Source organism: Dama dama, chromosome 33 (genome assembly GCF_033118175.1).
Source record: "Dama dama isolate Ldn47 chromosome 33, ASM3311817v1, whole genome shotgun sequence".
NCBI classification, from domain to species: domain Eukaryota; kingdom Metazoa; phylum Chordata; class Mammalia; order Artiodactyla; family Cervidae; genus Dama; species Dama dama.
Window position 1 is genome coordinate 63,569,773 of NC_083713.1, and position 20,124 is coordinate 63,589,896.

Sequence of the window (20,124 nt, forward strand, 5' to 3'; positions counted from 1 at the left end):
GATAAAGAAAGTATGTGTATCTGACACAATGGAATACTACTCAGCCATGAAAAAGAATGAAATAATTGGCAGCAACATGGCTGGACCTAGAGATTATCGTACTAAGTGAAGTCAGGCAAATGTCATGTGCTATCACTTATATGTGGAATCTAAAATATGACACAAATGAACTTACATATGAGACAGAAATAGACTCACAAACATAGGGAACAGACCTGTGGTGGCCAGTGGGAGGGGTATGGGGGAGGGATGGATTGGGAGTTGGGGACTAGCAGGTTGAAACTGTTATACATAGAATGGATAAACAGCAAGGTCCTACTGTAAGGCACAGGGAACTAATTTCAGTATCCTGTGATAAACCATAATGAAAAAATAAAAAGACAAAAATAGTGGGTATTTAGAAGCTGGCTGGAGTTCTGAATATGTGGGTGGACTTTGTGGTGGACTGTTTTGTTGGGTGGATCCCAGGTGAATGCTTCCTAGTCCTTCCTCCTGGGCTTCCCAGGTTGCCCAGAGAAGGGCTTTCTGATCTGCCTGGAGGGTAGACATTTACTGCTTGAATTGTGTGTGCTGAGTTGAGGTGGAAGATTGAGATCTCATCATTCTATTTGGAATTCTTCACTTGGTCTGCTGGGTAAGAGTTCAGTTTGGTTTTCCCACTTTTAGCTGAGTCTGGTGTTCCTCAAATAAGAAACTGTTGTACCTTCTTCAGAGACTAGATCTCTAATGCCTGACAGGAGTTGGGGAGGGAACCTGGAAAGGGCTTTTTAAATAGACTTTGAACCAGTCATTCTGTTTTTAGTCTTCTCTTTGTTACACTGTGCTACCAGTTCTTTTTTTTTTTTTTCTTTCTTCAGTGCCCTGAATGTAAGTAAATTGAGTTGTCTTTTTGCTTTCACACTGCTGTCTTAGGAGTTTGCTTTCTGGAGTCTGTTAAATCAATTAGTAGTTGCCCATACGTTTTCTAGCATCTAAAAATTGTTTTTATTGCTTCTTCCATTTTCTTTTTCTAATGGGTTTGTCTTTTTTTTTTTTTTAATCTTTCTACTCTTAGTTTAGAATTTTTTTAGGGGAAGCAAAGGGGCTTTCCTAGTGGCTCAGATGGTAAAGAATCTGCCTTTAGTGCAGGAGACCCAGGTTCAATCCCTGGGTCGGAAAATCCGCTGGAGAAGGAAATGGCAGCCCATTCCAGTACTCTTGCCTGGAAAATCCCATGGACAGAGGAGCCTGGTAGGCTACAGTCCATGGGGTTGCAGAGTTGGACACGACTAAGTGACTTCAGGGGAAACAAAAGTAACTATGAGGAACCATCCTGCCATATTTCCCTGGAAGTGTCAAACACAGCAGTTTATAATGAAAATATACTAAGTGAATTAGAAACCGATGAGAAATAGTGAGCCAAAATATAGTCTGAGAAACCTACCCAGAATGTAGCCCAGAGTGATGCTTCTCTTTCATATTTGCTAAGAGACATGAAGTTAGGAAAATTTCTAATATAAATGAATAAGAATTCTAAAAGTAGAAAAAAGAGGAAATAGAGAATAATTTTTTTTAGAGGTGTCTGAGACTGTTTTGGAATTGGTGGAAATTTAAAAATTGATGTCTTTGAATTATATCATGCTGACCATTGTGTGAGTGACTTGATGTCAGAGATTTTAAAATAAGAAAGAAAAGTACACCAAGATCATGTCTCTTTCATTTAAAAAGGTGCTGGGCACAACCTATCAAATTGATTTTATGTGCCACCAGTGGGTTGTAACTTTCAGTTTAAAGGACACTGACCCAGTGGGTCAATATAGAACCACGCGTCCAACAAGTCTGTTTAATGTTATGGAACATTTATAAATGTGACCGCTTCCATGGTTACAAAAGAAGTCTCGTTCAGTTACTAAGAATTTGTATTTTACAGTGTTCTCTGTTCACAATGCAATGAACATTTGAAATAGCGTGTAGCTAAAATGCTTCTATATGTCACAAATATGTGGGAAATTAACACCTTTCTGAGTACCACGGGGGGAGAGGTGCTAAATATTTAAAAACATTTAGAACTTAAAATGAGATAAAAATTGATGAGCAAAACTATCTAAAACAAGAGACTGAGAAACAGAAAAGCAGTAAATCCAAAATCGGTGAAAGGAAGAAAACAGTACATTTAAGAGTACAAATTAATGAAAGAGAAAATGATAAAATAGAATCAGTAATACTAAAAGCTGTTTAAGACTAATAAAGTAGGTTCAGCTCTAGTCAAACTGATCGTAACAGAAAAGTAATGAATGAAAAGTAATTGCAAGTTAAATGAGGAGTAATAATTAGGAATAAAGAAAAACGTAGTCAATGAGACTATTTACAGGTTTATGCCCATAAGTCTGAAAGCTTAGGTGAAATGCATAGTTTTCTAGAATCATAGTCTGTTACGATTGACTCAAGGGAAAAAGTGACCAAGTATGCTTGATTTAAATTAAAGAAGTTAATCTAAGCCATTGGCTCTCATTCAGGTATGATTTTACACCTAACTCCCTGCTCCCCGCTTCCCAGAGGGCATTTGGCAATGTCAGGAGACATGTTCGGTTGTCAAAACTGGGGCTACGAATGCGACTGTCATCTGGCTGGCAGAGGCCAGGGATGCTGCGAAACATCCCACAATGCATGGGGCAGTCTCCCACAAAACAAAGAATTGCCTGACTCAAAATGTTATCCTCTGTCATCCTCTTCTCCTCCTGCCTTCAATCTTTCCCAGCATCAGGGTCTTTTCCAATGAGTTGGCTCTTTGCATCAGGTGGCCAAAATATTGGAGCTTTAGCTTCAGTCCTTCCAATGAATATTCAGGGTTGATCTCCTTTAGGATGGACTGGTTTGATCTCAGTGCAGTCCAAAGGACTCTCAAGAGTCTTCTCCAGCACCACAGTTCAAAGGCATCAATTCTTCTGTGCTCAGTCTTTTTTATTATCCAGCTCTCACATCCCTACATGACTACTGGAAAAACCATAGCTTTGACTGTGTGGACCTTTGAGGCAAAGTAATGTCTCTGCTTTTTAATATGCTGTGTTCAGTTCAGTTCAGTTGTTCAGTTGTGTCTGCTTCTTTGCAACCCCATGGACTGCAGCATGCCAGGCGCAGATGACATCACCCTTATGGTAGAAAGTAAAGGAGAACTAAAGAACCTCTTGATAAAAGTGAAAGAGGAGAGTGGAAAAGTTGGCTTAAAGCTCAACATTCAAAAAACTAAGTTCATGGCATCCAGTCCCATCAGTTCAGTTCAGTTCAGTCACTCAGTCATGTCCAACTCTTTGCGACCCCATGAACCGCAGCATGCCAGGCCTCCCTGTCCATCACCAACTGCCAGAGTCCATCCAAACCCATGTCCATTGAATTGGTGATGCCATTCAACCATCTCATCCTCTGTCGTCCCCTTTTCCTTCTGCCCTCAATCTTTCCCAGCATCAGGGTCTTTTCAAATGAGTCAGCTCTTTGCATCAGGTGGCCAAAGTATTGGAGTTTCAGCTTCAACATCACTCCTTCCAGTGAATACCCAGGACTGATTTCCTTTAGGATGGACTGGTTGGATCTCCTTGCACTTCATGGCAAATAGATGGGGAAACAATAGAAACAGTGAGAGATTTTATTTTTTGGGGGCTCTAAAATCACTGCAGATGGTGACTGCAGTCATGAAATTAAAAGATGCTTGCTCCTTGGAAGAAAAGCTATGACCAACCTAAACAGAATATTAAAAAGCAGAGACATTACTTTGCCGACAAAGGCCCGTCTTTTCAAAGCTATGGTTTTTCTAGTAGTCATGTAGGGTTGTGAGGGTTAGACTATAAAGAAAGCTGAGCACTGAAGAATTGGTGCTTTTGAACTGTGGTATTGGAGAAGACTCTTGAGAGTCCCTTGGACTGCAAGGAGATCCAGCCAGTCAATATGCTGTGTAGGTTTGTCGTTGCTTTTCTTCCAAGAAGCAAGCATCTTTTAATTTCATGGCTGCAGTCACCATCCATAGTGATTTTGGAGCCCAGGAAAATAAAATCTGTCACTGTTTCCATTGTTTCCCCATCTCTTTGCCGTGAAGTGATGGGACTGGATGCCATGGTCTTCATTTTTTGAATGTTGTGTTTTAAGCCAGCTTTTTCACTTTCTTCTTTCACCTTCATCAAGAAACTCTTCAGTTCCTCTTTGCTTTCTGCCCAGGAGTAGAATTTTTAATTTTCATCACAATACCATATCTTATACTAACAAACCAAAAGGAATAAATCTAAGATACACACAGTTCCTTAAGTTATAAAATATTAAAGTGCATTAAATAAAATCTGAGTAAAGAAACAAATCCTGTTTTCATGATGGGGAAGACAATAAAGATATCAATTTTCCTTATATTAACCTGAATACATGCAATTTTGCTAAGAATTCCAATAATTTTTTTCTAGTAAAGCTGTAAAATTTATGTGGGGGAGTAAGGGCTAAGTATAGGTAAAGTGATTTTGAAGAACAAGGTACATGGACTTGTCAAAACTTTAAACAGTAGAGCAGCTGAGGACTTCTGTGGTGGTCTACTGGTTAAGACTCAACGCTTCCACTTCAGGGGATGCAGGTTCAATCCTTGGTCAGAACTAGAGATCCTGCATGCTGATCCATGCTGCATGGCATGGCCAAAAAATAACAATGACAAAAAAACTAGAGCAGTTGAGATTATGATATTTTTAGGGACAAATAGACCAAGGAAGTAAAGTAGGGAGTTCAGAATTAGTACCACACATATGGAAATTTGATATGTGAGAGATGTAGCGTCACAGATTGGGGAGGGAAGTAACAGTACTGAAACAATTGTCTGTCTGTGCAGAAAAAAGGAACATAAATTTCTACCTCCCACCACAGACAAATATAAATTCCAAGTGAGTTAAGACATTAAACCTGAAAAGCAGGAATCTAAAGCTTTTAAATGAAAGTATGAGAATATGCATATGCCCTGGCAGTAAAGAAAGTTTTAAAATTTAAGACACAGCGCAAACATCAGTTAGTTTAACTACAACAATAAAAAATGAATAAATTTAACATTAGTAAAATAAACATTCATAAATTTGTCTACAAGCAGACTGAAATCTTTGTACATAAGAAAGAACTATATAAAATGAAAGATGAGCCTACAACTGGGAGAAGATATTTACAAAGCAACACATTTACAATGTGTTTGAGGAGATGCACAGGCTGTTCACTGCACCTTTGTTTGTAATGGCAAAAAACTCCGAGGGAGACAGATGTCCATTAACAGGAGAACTGATAAACTGTGTCTTAATTCTGTGACTCTCTCTATATAGCATCACTTTTCAGCTTGTGAGATCCAGGGTACCCTTTTTATAACTTACATATATATATTTACCATTTTTTTATTTATTTATTTTTGGCTGTGCTGTGCAGTAACGTTCCCTAGTTGCGGAGAGCAACTAGTTGCGGTCCACGGGCTTCTCATTGCAGTGGCTTCTCTCGTTGCGGAGCATAGGCTGTAGGGCACGGGGGCTTCAGTAGTTGTGGCTCATGAGCTTAGTTGCCCCAAGGCACGTGGGATCTTCGCAGACCTGGGATTGAATCCATGTTCCCTGCATTGGCAGGCGGATTCTTAACCAGTGGACTACCAAGGAAGTCCTATAACTTATATTTTATCATACCCATTCTACTGTCTTAAAATAAAATTCCATCTATACATACAATTTATAAAAATAGCATTATATCCTAAATGCAAAGTAATGGAGAAATAAAAGCAAGATAATTTTGAAGAAAATAGTGTATATGTGACTATATAAATGCTTGGTATGATGATATTTTTAGATACAGTTAAGCAGTTAGTTGTTTACACTTGTGTATAAGGAGGAAATTGGGATCTAAGAGAGATTTCAATGTTTACATTTTTTACATGTCTACAAAATGTAGAGCATTTTGAAAGAAGGACTGAAGAGGTTGATGATGTTGATGTGCACGTGTAGAGTCATCACAAATGTGACACCTACGAGGACAGATTGATACAAGTGTTTTGTATTGTGTCTTGAAAACCTGGAATGGAATTGCCGTTAGTGACCTAATATTTTGAACTAGTTTATAACTCCGTTAAAGCCTCACTAAAACCAATCATCCTCTCCTTTTCATTTACATGGTATTTCCTGTAAAAAATCAGTGTATATATAAAACTGTGCAAAAGAAAACAAAGTTTCCTGTAGAGGTAAAATAGAATTGAGTTTTAGGCTCAGATACTTTTTCACCTAAATGAGTATCTTGTGGGTTTTCTGAAATCCTATGGGAAAAGAGAAAATTTTTCATTGCACAGGAGTCTCTTTCAACATTTTAGAATATTAAGATCTGTGGTTCCCTCTCATTTACTACCATCTCCCCAGGCCCACATTTAACAACCAGTGACAACCCAACACATTTCCAACATTACCGCTACTGTTCTATTGAGAACTGCTCAACTAGAACTTCTAATGTGGATTCACTGGAAAACAGTGCTTAAGAATGGAAGACTCTACCAATGATATAATCTTAACTAATACTAATGTATTGTGAACTATTGCACTGTTTGTGGATATAGAAGTGTAACAACAAACATGGGAACGGTAAGGTAAACTCAGGACGGTGTCTTGCTTGGAGTGGTTGAACACAAGGGATAATGAAGGATATACAGAAGTCTTTATCCGTAACTGTAATGTTCACAATCCCCCCACACACACCCGAAAACAAAAGTAACAAACAAAAACCAACTCCAAAAAGTACCCTTTTGGTGTAAATATAGTGAAGTGTTAAGATTTCTCAAAACTGATGGTATGTGTATAGGTGTTCATTCTTTTATTGTTGGGTCCTTGCAGTATAATGTCAAGCGAGACAAAAAAGGGGACAACTAAGATAAAGGTCAGATAAATGATTAAGGTTGTATCTGTACTTAATTTTTGCTTCCATCCCTCCCTGCTCTTTTGCCATTGTCTACTGATTCCTTACTATGAATTAGTAACCTTTTCTTTCTCCTCCACTGTTTTCCATAGCATCTAATTTGAAATATTCTTTTCCTCACAGCATATACCCATAAGCAGTCAGTGAACATATTCTTTTCATACACTCCCTCCCTGCTTCTTCTCTCTTTAAAATATTATATAGTATTCACATTGTCAGATCAATGTGTAGGGAATTCCCTAGTAGCTCAGTTGGTAAAGAATCTGACTGCAGTGCAGGAGACCTGGGTTCGATCCCTGAGTTGGGAAGATTCCCCTGGAGAAGGAAATGGCAACCCACTCCAGTATTCTTACCCGCAAAGTCCCATGGACAGAGGAGCCTGGTGGGCTACAGTTCCATGGTGTCACAAGAGTTGGATACGACTTAGTGATTAAATCACCAACCACTATATTGTATTTCTTACAGCCATCATTTAGTCTTAGTTTTACAGGTAAATACTGTATTGTTGTATATTGTATATTGTTGAGAGTCACTGACAGTCCTTATACTGACAGTCCTTATACTGACAGTATAAGGACAGAATAAGTTGAATAAACTAAATCATTTCAGTTCTTTCTCTGCTAGATTCCTCAGGGAGAATTCATGGGAACATTTCTGGAACTCTTCCACGTATATGATATTTTTTACCTTTATACCAGAAGTTCATTTTGACTGATTATAAAATCCTTGGTTCACTTCCTCCCCACCCCCGCCAAATATCTTAAATATGTTACATCATTGTCTTACGACATAAGGCATTGCTGTCAGTGTTTAAGGACATTGATTTTCTTCCTTAATAATTTGATCATTTTCTCAGATGCCTAAATAATAACTTTCAAAAAAATGACGAAGAGTCTTCCCAAACTATATCTCAGTGATTGCTTTCTGGATCAACTTTTCCCAGAATAGAAGGTGTATGTTGGTGTCTTTCTATTTCAGAAACGTTACTGAAAGTATCATTTTTAGTATTCTATTCTATTGCTTTGGTTTTATACCTTAGAAACTTCAGGGGTAGGTCTGTTGGATCTCCTTTACCTGTCATCTATATCTGTTGCTCAGTTGCTTGCTCAGTCATATCTAACTCTTGATGACTCCATGGACTGTAGCCTTCCAGGCTCCTGTGTCCATGGGATTTTTCCAGTAAGAGTACTGGTGTGGGTTGCCATTTCCTTGTCCAGGGGATCTTCCGACCCAGGGATTGAACCTGTGTCTCCTGCATTTGCAGGCAGATTCCTTATCACTGAGCTACCTGGGAAGCCCTCTATATCTCTTAATATTCCTCAAAACATTTTATCTTTCACTTCTTTTTGAGTTTAAAGATTTTCTTCCTTTCCATTTTCTAGAAAATAGCATTACTGTTTATTTGCTCTTGTCATTCTAATGTTCTCTTCATTGCTGAAATGAAAATTTTCTTTTGGTTTTAAGCCTTTGCTGAGTTCTCTCATCTGTTTTTTCAGATGTTTTGTTTCTCCAGTCACATGTTTCTGAAATTTTAAATTCTGGTGTGTATATATTTCCACATGGGCTTCCCAGGTGGCACTAGTGGTAAAGAACCTATGTGCCAATGCGGGAGACATAAGAGAGACGGGTTCGATCCCTGGGTCAGGAAGATCCCATGGAGGAGGGTACGGCAACCCATTCCAGTATTCTTGCCTGGAGAATCCCGTGGTCAGAGGAGCCTGGTGGGCAACAGTTCATAGGTTCACAAAGAGTCAGACATGACTGAAGCGACTTAGCTTAGCATACACATATTTCCATACACATGCCACTTTCTTTATTTCTCTGTACTCCTTTTTGAGATTCTATGTTAGAGTTTGCATCACTTTGGTGAGTGTGTACTTTGCATCACTTTTTCCTAGTGTGTGCTCACCACATATAGGGATATTTTCCTGCTTCTCATTCTTTTATTTACTTGAATAATATTTGAATGCAATCTTTTTCTGTGACTCATGTTTAAGTAAAACAAGACCTCCTATACTTTTATGAGGAAGGATAAGTCTGGAGAGCTTTTTGAGCATGAGAGCTTCTAGATCTTTTTTTTTTTCCCTATAAAGCAATTAAAAAAAATATGGCCTCCTTCTCTGGATTTGCCTCTTTGGTTTTGCTCCTGTTCCTCATCTGTCATTAAGATAGAGCTTTTCTTTGCCCCAGTTGCTTGTGGCCTATTTAGTTTGGATTCTGCTTCTAGTAATTTCTTCTAAGTGTAGAGCTCGGTCCTAAGAGAGAGATTTGCCTTTGGTTCAGCACACATAGCTTTAGCAGACTTAATTGCTGTCCGGTGTCCATGAGTTGGAGCTTGTAAGACTTTCTCACACTTTGGACTGCCTTCTCAGATTGATTTACTACTAATTCCAGTGGTTATCTGTTTTAATTTGGCAGTTTCCCCCTGTTTCTTCTTTTTTAAAAAAATCTATTTATTTATTTGGCTGTGCCTGGTCTTAGTTGCAGCATGTGGAATCTTAGTTTCCTAACCAGGGACTGAACCTGGGCCCCCTATAGTGGGAGCATGGTCTTAACCACTAGATCACCAGGGAAGTCCCTCTGTTTTCTTGATGATTTCTGATCAGTGTTCAGATAAATACTGATCACAGTATTCAGGTCAGTGTTTATGTTTTCTGGCAATGCCTTTCAGCTAGTTTTGTTGTCAATGTTTGAGTTTTTGTTTTATTTTTATCCTACTTTCTCTGATGTTTTTATTAGGGGACTTCAGAGATTAATAAACACTAATTACTGCCACTTCCATTTTTCCAAAAAAAAAAAAAAAATACCCTTGGAGTTTATATTTCTTACTTGGGTCTGTTTTGCATGGTGCTTTTTTTTTAAGCCAAGGAAATTTCTGGCATTTCTGTTACTTACATTTAGAAACATTATAGCATTTTTCTATGACAAGTGAACTTTGTTTATTTGATGAAGTACATTTTCAAAATGGAGACTTTTTGACTTTTTTTTTTTTTAAAGAATAATGTGTATATATATTTTGTGAGCTCATTTTGTGAGTGTTTGGATCTAATCCCAGGTTATTCTTTACTGGGAACGAGGAAATCTGGTATCAGAACTGAAGAGATATTTATTATTGAATAATTGATGTACCAGCCTCCTGAAAGCAGAGGTTTAAACTTTACATGTCCCATAAATAGAGCATTCTTAGGGAATGATTTTTATACAAAAGATGGCTATCTTTTTGTTCTAAGCAGGGACAGATGCAATTTATTTCTGGTGAAATAAGAATAAGTTCTTAGTTGCAAGTAGATTTCATTACCTTTAAGTGCTGAAGTCACCATGCCAAGGACACTAGTCCTTCAGTTCTCCAGTACTCACACCATAGATCAGGCACCGTCATATCTAAATTACCACTGGGGGTCGTCACTGTCCTCTGCACAGACCAGCACCCTCATGTGTCCCTCTTGGTTGTCAGGGTATCTCCCCCACCCCATCACGCTGAAGCATCTCAGCAGCAGGCCCCTGTTCTCTTCTGTTGGGTCTTGCCAGCACCGTGACCCTGGCTGTCGAGCCAGTAGCCAGTCAAGTTCAGTAGGGTTTACTGAACTCATTGATTCAATGACTAAGTTGAATAAGAGTAAGTTGTCTCTCAGAGTCATCATTCAGGGTTCCATCTTTATTTTCATAGTTTATTCGGGTTACTTTGGCATTTGTGTTTTGCTAGTATTAGCCTTTGCATTGGTTGAACAGCTCCGATTTTTATTGTATAGGGTCTAATGAGTTAACCTGGAGAACCGCAGTGTAAGGAAAGCTGAGGTCGGAAAGTTTTTAATTGTCTAAGCTTGGGTCAGGGGTTTTACTAGTTTGTTCAAGGCTCTGAAGAATCCAGTGGCTTTTCCTCTGATGAATTAAATCTATCCTTCACCTGGATTAGTGGCTTTTTATGAATTGCTGATGTAGCTTGTTTCATAAATGGAATTTTCAGTTAATGTAAAACCAGAGGGGCAGGTTGAATGTTACTTCTGGGCTGTATGTACAGTTCTTTGAAGAAACCCCATTTTTAAGTGTGGGGGAGTGGCTATAATACTTGTTTAGGCATTCATTTGAAATAAAGTCCATCTGCAGTGATTTATGTTGCATCAAACTGTTCAAATTAGGAAGGCATAATATTTGGTTGGGCTTCCCTGGTGGCTCAGTGGTAAAGAATCCACCCGCTGACATAGGAGACACACATGGGTTTGATCCCTGGGTCCGGAAGATCCCCAGAAGAGGAAATGGCAACCTGCTCCAGTATTCTTGCCAGGAAAATCCCATGGACACAGGAGCCTGGTGGACTATAGTCCATGGGGTCACAAAGAATTGGACACGACTAAGCATGCGTGCAACATCCTCAGCCATATTTGGTTAGAAAAGCTCAAGCTATTAGCTTTTCTAACTGCATCTGTCTTAACTCATTTGTAAGTACTGGGCAAAGGTGAACTGCAGATGTTTTCCTCTCTTTGTTCTAGTCTTGCAGCAGATCTCTCTGAAAGCCTCTGGGCCCCCAATTCCTCCTAAGTGGTGGCAGACTTCTTAGGAGGCATCATCTTGGAGGGGATGTTATAGCGCTGATTGTTTGGGAATATGAGCTGGATGGCCCGTCTCTAGAGCAGAACTGTCTAATAGAAACAAAATAGAATTTGAGCCACAGATGAGAGCCACATAAGCCATTAAAACATTTCCAGGAGCTATATTAAGCAAAGTAAAAAGAGACAGGTAAAATTAACTTCATCGATATTTTTAATTATCCTAGTATATCCAAAATATCCAGCATTTTGTAATAAAATGTAAGAATCATTAATGAAGTGTTTTACCCTTTTTCATGCTAAATCTTTGAAATCCAATATGTGTTTTGTACTTACAGCACATTTTATTTTATTCACATTATGTCTCATATACTCAGGAGTTACATGTGTTTCCTGGGTACCATACTGGACAGCATCCTTCTCAAGAGTGGGTGTGTTTGTGTCTTGGGAGCGAAGATATTCCATTGTTCAGTATTATGAGATATTTGAGTAGGATTAATACTTTGATGAAAACTAAAGGTCAGTTTTTTTTTTTATTACTGCCAAACACCTGTTGTTTCCCTGGAAATAAGTGGAAAAGAATGTCTATGAATGCTTCTAGTGGAGAAACTGTTTTAGCTGAGAGATTTGGTGGTGGGAGAACTAATTGTTCCCTCCCCAAATTACAAACTTATTTTTACCTACTTAAGAATATTTGGAGGATTAAGCATTCCCATATAGAAAGACTGGGAGAACATAGGAGTTTGTATAAAGAGGAAATTGTTAGGGGCTTCCTTGTTAGCTCAGCTGGTGAAGAATCTACCTGCAATGCAGGAGACCCGGTTTGATTCCTGGGTTGGGAAGTTCCCCTGGAGAAGGGATAGGCTACCCACTCCAGTATTCTTGGGCTTCCCTGATGCCTCAGACAGTAAAGAATCCACTTGCAATGGGGGAGACCTGGGTTCTATCCCTGGGTTGGGAAGATCCCGTGGAGGAGGGCATGGCAACTGTTTTGCTTGGGGAGTCCCCATGGACAGAGGAACCAGGCAGGCCACAGTCCATGGGGTCGTAAAGAGTTGGACACAGCGACTAAGCACAGCACAGAGATTTTTAAGTTTCTCCTTTGTCATTGGTTGATTGCTATATTTTCATAGTGTCTTGTGTACCTGCTGCGATGACACTCCTTTTATTTTCTGTCTGCCAGCCTTCCAACCTCTCTCCTGTGTTTGGAGACTCTCACCATTTGGTCCTTGGTGGGACCAGTAGGGCTCTAGTAGAAAGTTGCTTTCTCGGGGTTGAGGCACAAAATCAAAGCTAAACCAATTAGAAATCCATGCAGGGGCTATGAGTCCAGTGAGGCTGTCCTATAAGATTCCTTCCTGGCCAGGAGTCAGGTAGCTTGGTGGTGAGTGACCACTAGTGGCATGGTAACCAGAGTCACCTGGCCATATTATTGGCTCTGTGCTCAGCACCTTGTCTTGCTCAGTTTCCACCAGTGCTTGTTTTGTCATCCTTCCAGTCTGTCTGCTGAACTCCTTCCAGGGCAAATCCCTTCTCTTTCTTTTTTTAAAAAATTATTTCTTTGGCTGCGTCAGGTCTTAGTTGTGGCACACAGGATCTGTAGTTGTGGCATGTGGGATCTAGTCCCCTGACCAGGGATAGAAAGGCCCCCTGCATTGGGGGGTGAGAAGCCTTTAGCCACTGGACCACCAGGGATGCCCCCCATCTCTCTCTGGTAATCAGAGGTACTGAATGGTGTTAGCAACCAAGAATTAAGCTCCTTGAGTTTGGGAACTGTTTCCACACTTCTTTGTACCATCCTGTGGAACTTGGCTCATCATCTGGTAGTCCAGATAAACTGAGTTCTGCTTTTCACCAGTGATTCATTGGTGAAATAACCCTGGGTACATACATGCTGATCATGGTGTGTGTAGTCTATAAAGAATTGACCTCCACTCGGAATAGCTCTCCTTAATTGTCAGCTGGATCATGCATTTCATAGTTATGTAAGACCCAATATTGCCATCTCTGCATTTCATAGTTATGTAAGACCCAATATTGCCATCTCTGCCACATGTGTCACTTCTAGAGAGGTCTCTGGTCTGCAGTGTTTGCATAAATTGTTGAGATGTATCCAGAGAATGAAATACACAGTGGTTGTGTCTTGTTAAATTTTTATGTATTTAAGATGAATTTTATTTCTCAAAATGATACATGCTGATGACTGAAGTCAGAGAGTGCTAAATTCGGTAACAAAAACTGTTCCCTCTGGGTCCCCTCCCCTCCTTCCTCCTCACATAGCTTTGCTTACCCCAGAGGGAGCCACTTCCCAATGGTTCTTCTGTGCTTTTCTGTAAACCCTGTGCTGCTAAAGTCATTACTTTTTGGCATTTCTATGAATACATTATGGAGATTTTAACTTTCTTCCCCATTAGGAGATAATTCTCTCTGAGTCTTAGGTGTTTCTGCATGTCTTGCAAGTAGAGGTGCTAACTCCTGTGTTTCAGATCATCTTTTCAAAGATACAGCCTTCAAGCTATCAGTAATATCTCCTCCAGAGCAGAGAGCAGTTTGCTTGCAGTCTTGGACAGAGAGAGTGTTTTCCTCCAGAGAGAAGAGCAGGTCTGCCTACTGCCTGTGAGGAAAGGTTCAGCTTCACAAAGCTTGGGGTTCTTCTCTTGCAACACAACTCACGATGTATACAGGTATTATGAATGTGCATGGCCGGGGAATAGAGGCTTTTAGAATCAAGGGAAAAATGAGGGTCTTCCCTCGTGGTCCAGTGGCTGACTCTGTGTTCCCCTGAGTGGTCAGGGAACTGGATCCCACATGCCACAACTAAGAGACGTGCCACAGCTTAAAAAGATCCTGTGTGTCGCAGCTGAGGCTCCCATGTCCTGCAGTGAGGATTGAGGATCCTGAGTGCTGTGGCTGGGACCAGATGCAGCCAAATAAATATGAATATTAAAAAAGTGAAAGATGTCACCCTGGCTACTGCTATTGCTGTGAGTAGTAAATTATCCTTTGTCTCTGATGCAAAAGTCTCATGTCTTCTTCCAACATCCATGAACTGACAGGCTAACTTGTTAGTTTTAAAGTCAGGTAAAATCTCTGACCCTTCACAACTTTTCATTTTCACCCCTCCAGTTTTCCCAGAATTAAGGTTTTTGGTTAAATCTGTATTAGGTATAATTTTGACTATATAAAAATTGTACATTGATGAGCCAAGTAGCATATATGATTATACCTCCTTTTCTCTATAATTTTTAGTTATTCCTAAAGTTACTAATTGCCTTTTAAAGATATTAAGTTGATGAGTTTTCTTTTTTTTTTTAAATATTTATTTATTTGGCTACACCAGGTCTTAGTTGCAGCAGGTAAGTCCCTGGTGAGTTTTCTTTAATCTCTCATCACATCTTCCCATGATTTCTAACGACTCTATAATATGTTAAAAAAAAAAAAAAAAAAAGACAGCAGCTCAGAGATAGACTGTCGGATAATCTACCAGTTCTTTTTAACTGTAGACCTACCTCTTGGAGCAACCACCATCCTCTTCTCATGTGTACCTATTACTTTTAGGGGCTCTATAGTTGTTTTCTCTGAGCCTCGTGGCAGGCTTCCAAATCCCCATTCATAACTACTTCTCCATTCTTCCATCTGCTTAGAGGCTGTGTAAATTATATTTTCTCTTCCCTAGCTTATGCAGTCTGGGGTGTCTATGTAAAACTTCTGGCAAGTTATATATGAGCAGAGGTTTATCAGGGAAAATTTTTACTTTCTTGATAAAAAGGACAAGAAGGACTCAGATGGTATTCCTTTCCTCGTGGCTTGTTGGTGGGCATGATGCCAGGACCTGTGACAGTCATTTCTCTGAAAAGGACACATGGGTATATAGGATAGTAGGGTCCTTGGCTTAAGCCACACCTAACATTAGTTTTGCTCTGCTGCTGCTAAGTCACTTCCGTCATGTCTGACTCTGTGCAACCCCACAGACATCAGCCCACAGGCACCCCTGTCCCTGGGATTCTCCAGGCAAGAACACTGGAGTGGGTTGCCATTTCCTTCTCCAAAGCAGGAAAGTGAAAAGTGAAAGTGAAGTCGCTCAGTCGTGTCTGACTCTTAGCGACCCCATGGACCGCAGCCTACCAGGCTTCTCCATCCATGGGATTTTCCTGGCAAGAGTACTGGAGTGGGGTGCCATTGCCTTCTCCGTGTTTTGCTCTAGATTTTGTTTTTGTAACATGAGTCAATACATCTCTTTTTTGCTTAGGCCAGTAAGGGTTGGATTTTCCAACTCTTATAATGAAAAACTCCAAATGATTATAAAAGCTTTTCATTATTCCTGACTTGGTAACAGAGAGTATGATCATGTTCAGGAATCTCTAAGGTGCAGAAAATGGGTTTAATGACTATGTGATTGATTTGTAGACAGAGAATCCTTTCCTGGTTTTGACTGTATTTCCTTCTGCCATGTTCCTTTTATAAAAGTTTTATAGCGATTTCATGAAATGCTGATGTAAAGAGGTGGGAAGTGAGGCCTGTGGTGGGGGCTCTGGATCCAGTTAAGCTACTGGTGGACCTTTCAGTGACTTTTCTGGAAAATCCCTTATTGTATAACATATAGATGTAACATGATGCCAAATTGTGCTTTATTATTCATAAATAATTCATTTCCTTAATTTGATATTCCTAGCATTCTCAACTGCTATTTTTAGCAAAGGGCAAAATTTCCCCTCAAATTGCTCATGATAAAAACTTCTAGTTACTGATTAGGTTGTTGATTTGTTGTTTTCTACCTACTGTGATTGAAAAAATATTACCCGCCTTGTCAGTAAACAAAGGGTGTTGCAGCCATCACATTACAGCCGCCCTGATGATGAACTCTGAGGAAACTCAGGATGGAGGCAGGATGTCCCCCCATCTAGCGGTCAACAGCTGCAGCTCCCCCACTGCCAAGGTGCACCCCGAGATTCAGGAGGAGGAAACACAAGATACTGGTCCCAGAGAGCTGAGGGGCATTTCAAAGGAATGATTTCAGTGATATCTGACTTTTGCATTTTCCCATACATAAAAAAGCAGTAAATTTCTTGAGATATCTGATTTTCTTTCACAGTAATCTTTTGATGTTCCAACTACTTGGTCTTTATTACAAAAACTCGTATGTGTCCTGGCTCCCCCCTTGCCTCTTCTGAGCAGTCTCAGAGTTTTCTGAGATGTCAGTTTTGTCCACCAAATAAAACACAACTCATCTTTTAGGTTGTGTATTTTTTTTCAGTCAACACTACCCAGAGGTCTTCTTGGATTAACAATTTATGTGTTATTCAGGATGTTTCAATGATATGTGTAGAGGAAAGAGAGTCCTAAGGGTGGGTTTATAATGGAAGTCTAGAGCAATTAATTGAGAATTTTGGAAGCAGTTATTTTTAAGAATCAGACATCTCTCAGATGTAATGAATGGCTTCAGGAACCGACTCAGCCATGATCTTTAAACACTGTGCTTGACTTTGAGGTGGGCGCACATACAGCCAATTGCTTGTCAACTTGGAATCCAAGGGAAAGTCTGAAAAGCAGTCATGTTTTATTTTAGTTATAACACCAGTGAGATAAGAACGTGAAGACTGAGATTAAGATTGGAGAGAGTGGACATTGTTGTTGGAGTGCCATCTTTTCCTGTTTATCTGCTTTTTTAGTCGAAGTATAGTTGGTTTACAATGTTGTGTTAATTTCATGTGTAGTGCAGTGCCAGGTTTTGTGTGGACCTTGATCTTGGGAGCTAATTCATTCTGCTCTTATGGCTTCTCTCTGATGTTGCCAGAACACTGGAATTGTAGGGCACCATTTTGCTCTCACGCCCTTTTTTGGTACCTTTGGAGTCCAGCCTAACCATCCGGTGGCCCGACTCCCAGGGGCCTCCCTTGGAAGAAAATGCCCTTCCCATTGTCCCTAGCCTTGAGAGAATTTTCCATTCCTTCAAGGCCCTGCCTAAGCCTTCACTCCTGCTCATGGTCAGGATTAATGGCCATGCTTCTTCCCACTTATGCTTCTACATTACTGCTGCTTATGGTTTTATTTGGTGCTCATTTCATCTTGCCTCGTAGTTGAATATATCTATAAACCTCACTAGAGGAGCCCTTAGAGTAAGCTTTGTAGTTGATAAATTCTTTCAGTTGCTAGTTAATTGAAGATGTTGAATTCAACATTTGTTAAGCGAATGAATGGATATGGGGTGTGTGTAATAAGGCAGAGACCCAAGGCTGTGTGTTTTCTCCATGACCTGGGACTATGCACTGAACTTTTGTGTGTCTTGCTTTCCCCACCTGAGATAACAATACTTGATCAGAGTGTTGGGGCTCATGCATGCCACTACTTAGGATGGGAGAGCACACACACAAGTGGCAACGATCGTCATCAGTCGTTGCTAATAAATCGCCCGTTTTACTGCTTTGAATTTACTGTGAGTTAAACTGGACTCTTCAGAGACCACTAGAGAAACCAAGGGCGTAGTGTAAAAAAGGGTTCCTTCTATGTTCCCAGTGGTGAGGATCTTAGCACTGATGCATCAAATTTAGGGAATTGCTGATCAAGTCACTTTAGTGCCCTTATTGTCCTTGTACCTGTTACCGGCCACATTTGTTTTCATAGCACAATCTGAACAACTCCCCTCCACACCCCCATCTCTGTCAAACACTTGTGTGAAGCCAAGAACTGTGCTGGGAACACAGGATTGAGTAGGGAGACCTGCCATCGGCCATTCTGTGTGTCCAGAAATGAGCAGGACTTATTACAGATCAGATCAGGGGGTTTGCAAAATCTTTAGAAGCAGACATTTAGGTTCTGGTGTCAAGTGATTCAGACTTTGGAGTTCCCCCTGAAGTTGCTCTATCAGAAAAAAAAAAAAAAAATGTTCTCAAAAAAAAAAAGAAAGAAAAGATATTCCTGTTGTTTGGAGCTTAACAAATGAGCCTGGTTTGAAATTAGAGGTGAGTGCAGTGGACAGAGTATGGGATGGGAAGTCAGGAGGCGTGGGCTCCCAGCTTGGGACTCATTGCTGTTCCTGGAACCTTGGCTTCCACACTCGGGTGAGATCTGAGAGTGAAGAACTCTCTGGGGGCTCTTCCAGATGTAAGAGCTTGTGGTTCTGAGGACTTAGGACCCCTTTCCCATTAATTTTAACCCCATATGCCTCTCCTAAAGGGACGGACAACCATTCCCCGTGGCTTACTTTATGTGATGGTGAGGCATGACATGATCAGCTGACTGAGACATGACTTTGACCCCCCAAAACGAGCTGAGTATGATCTTGGCTTCCACAGACAGGAAGAGAAATTTTCAGCTTTGTGAAGTGACAGAGGAAAACAAATAAAATTTGCAAGAAAGTTCCCCATCCTCCAGCCTTTCTCAGCCTCAGCTTTGCAAGAGGATGAAGCCCTACTGCCTGAGGAGGCGTGCTGAGTGCAATGAATTAAGGCCCGTCTTGGGCATCTAGAAGAGTGGGAGCCACGCACCGGGAGTGAGGAAACTCAAGCCCCCCATTTTCTGGAGACTGTGGTTGAGATGAGGAATCCTGGTTGGAACGGATTGTAAGGCCAAGTGGTAATCTCCGGATTAATCACATGCAGAGTCTTCTGTATTCATTTTCTCAGACATCTCTTAAGTATTGGACCAACTTGAGGTTATTTTTTCCTTTGTACCTTACCTTTGTATCCCTCTCTCCTAAAGCACTAGTTTTTTAATTATTACTTTTAAAAGTTCCCCTTATTTCTGGGTTCCTAATTTATACTCCAGTACTTTGGCCACCTCATGCAAAGAGTTGACTCATTGAAAAAGACCCTGATGCTGGGAGGGGTTGGGGGCAGGAGGAGAAGGGGCCGACAGAGGATGAGATGGCTGGATGGCATCACTGACTTGATGGACATGAGTTTGAGTAAACTCTGGGAGTTCATGATGGACAGGGAGGCCTGGCGTGCTGAGATTCATGGGGTCGCAGAGAGTCAGACACGACTGAGCAACTGAACTGAGCTGAACTGAATTTACACTCATGAAAATAAACCTACCACGAGGATGCTTTGGGGCATATGAAAACAATACTGGCCACATATGGACATCAGGTTGTTTTATTCCTTGAGGAAAAAGGTGCTTGTTGATGAGCTGTCCATTCCACAGACCCTGATTGATGTCTCTGTGCTGGACACCAGGGTCATCACGTGGAAGGCAGGCAGGAGGACTTGTATACTGTGCGTGGTGGGGATGCTCTGCTCAGGGAAGGCATGGTGCCTGGGTCCAGTCATGGAGGCTGGATAGTGGGGTTTCCAGGTGGCTCTTATGTTCCTCTTTGGTTAGGAGAGTGTGTGCATGTATGTGTGTGGAGGGAGTAGGGAGAAAGAGTTCTTCAAAAGCCTAGTGCCTTTGGGAAATTGCAGGTTGTTAGATCAGTTTTGCAGGAGCACAGATATGAAGTTTGTGTGGGAGGAGCTACATGAAGTCAAGCTGAGGAAGTAGGGGGCAGGGAATGCAGGGCTGGCTTTTCTGGCAGGAAGCTGAGGCTCTATCTAGTAGTACTGAGCAGGGTCACTGCAGGAGGTCACACGAGAGTGTGGCACAGCCTGGTGTGTGTCAGAGATGACCACGTGGCCTGTGTGGGGTGGAGGAGGGCGCCCTGCTCGCTGGCTGTGGC

General features: G+C 40.8%; 1 protein-coding gene across 1 annotated transcript in view; it reads left to right on the forward strand.

The window, feature by feature from the left end:
• Positions 1 to 20,124, forward strand: part of TMEM163 (transmembrane protein 163) — a 263,622-nt gene that overhangs the window by 18,850 nt on the left and 224,648 nt on the right. The gene's annotated exons all lie outside the window — the stretch shown is intronic.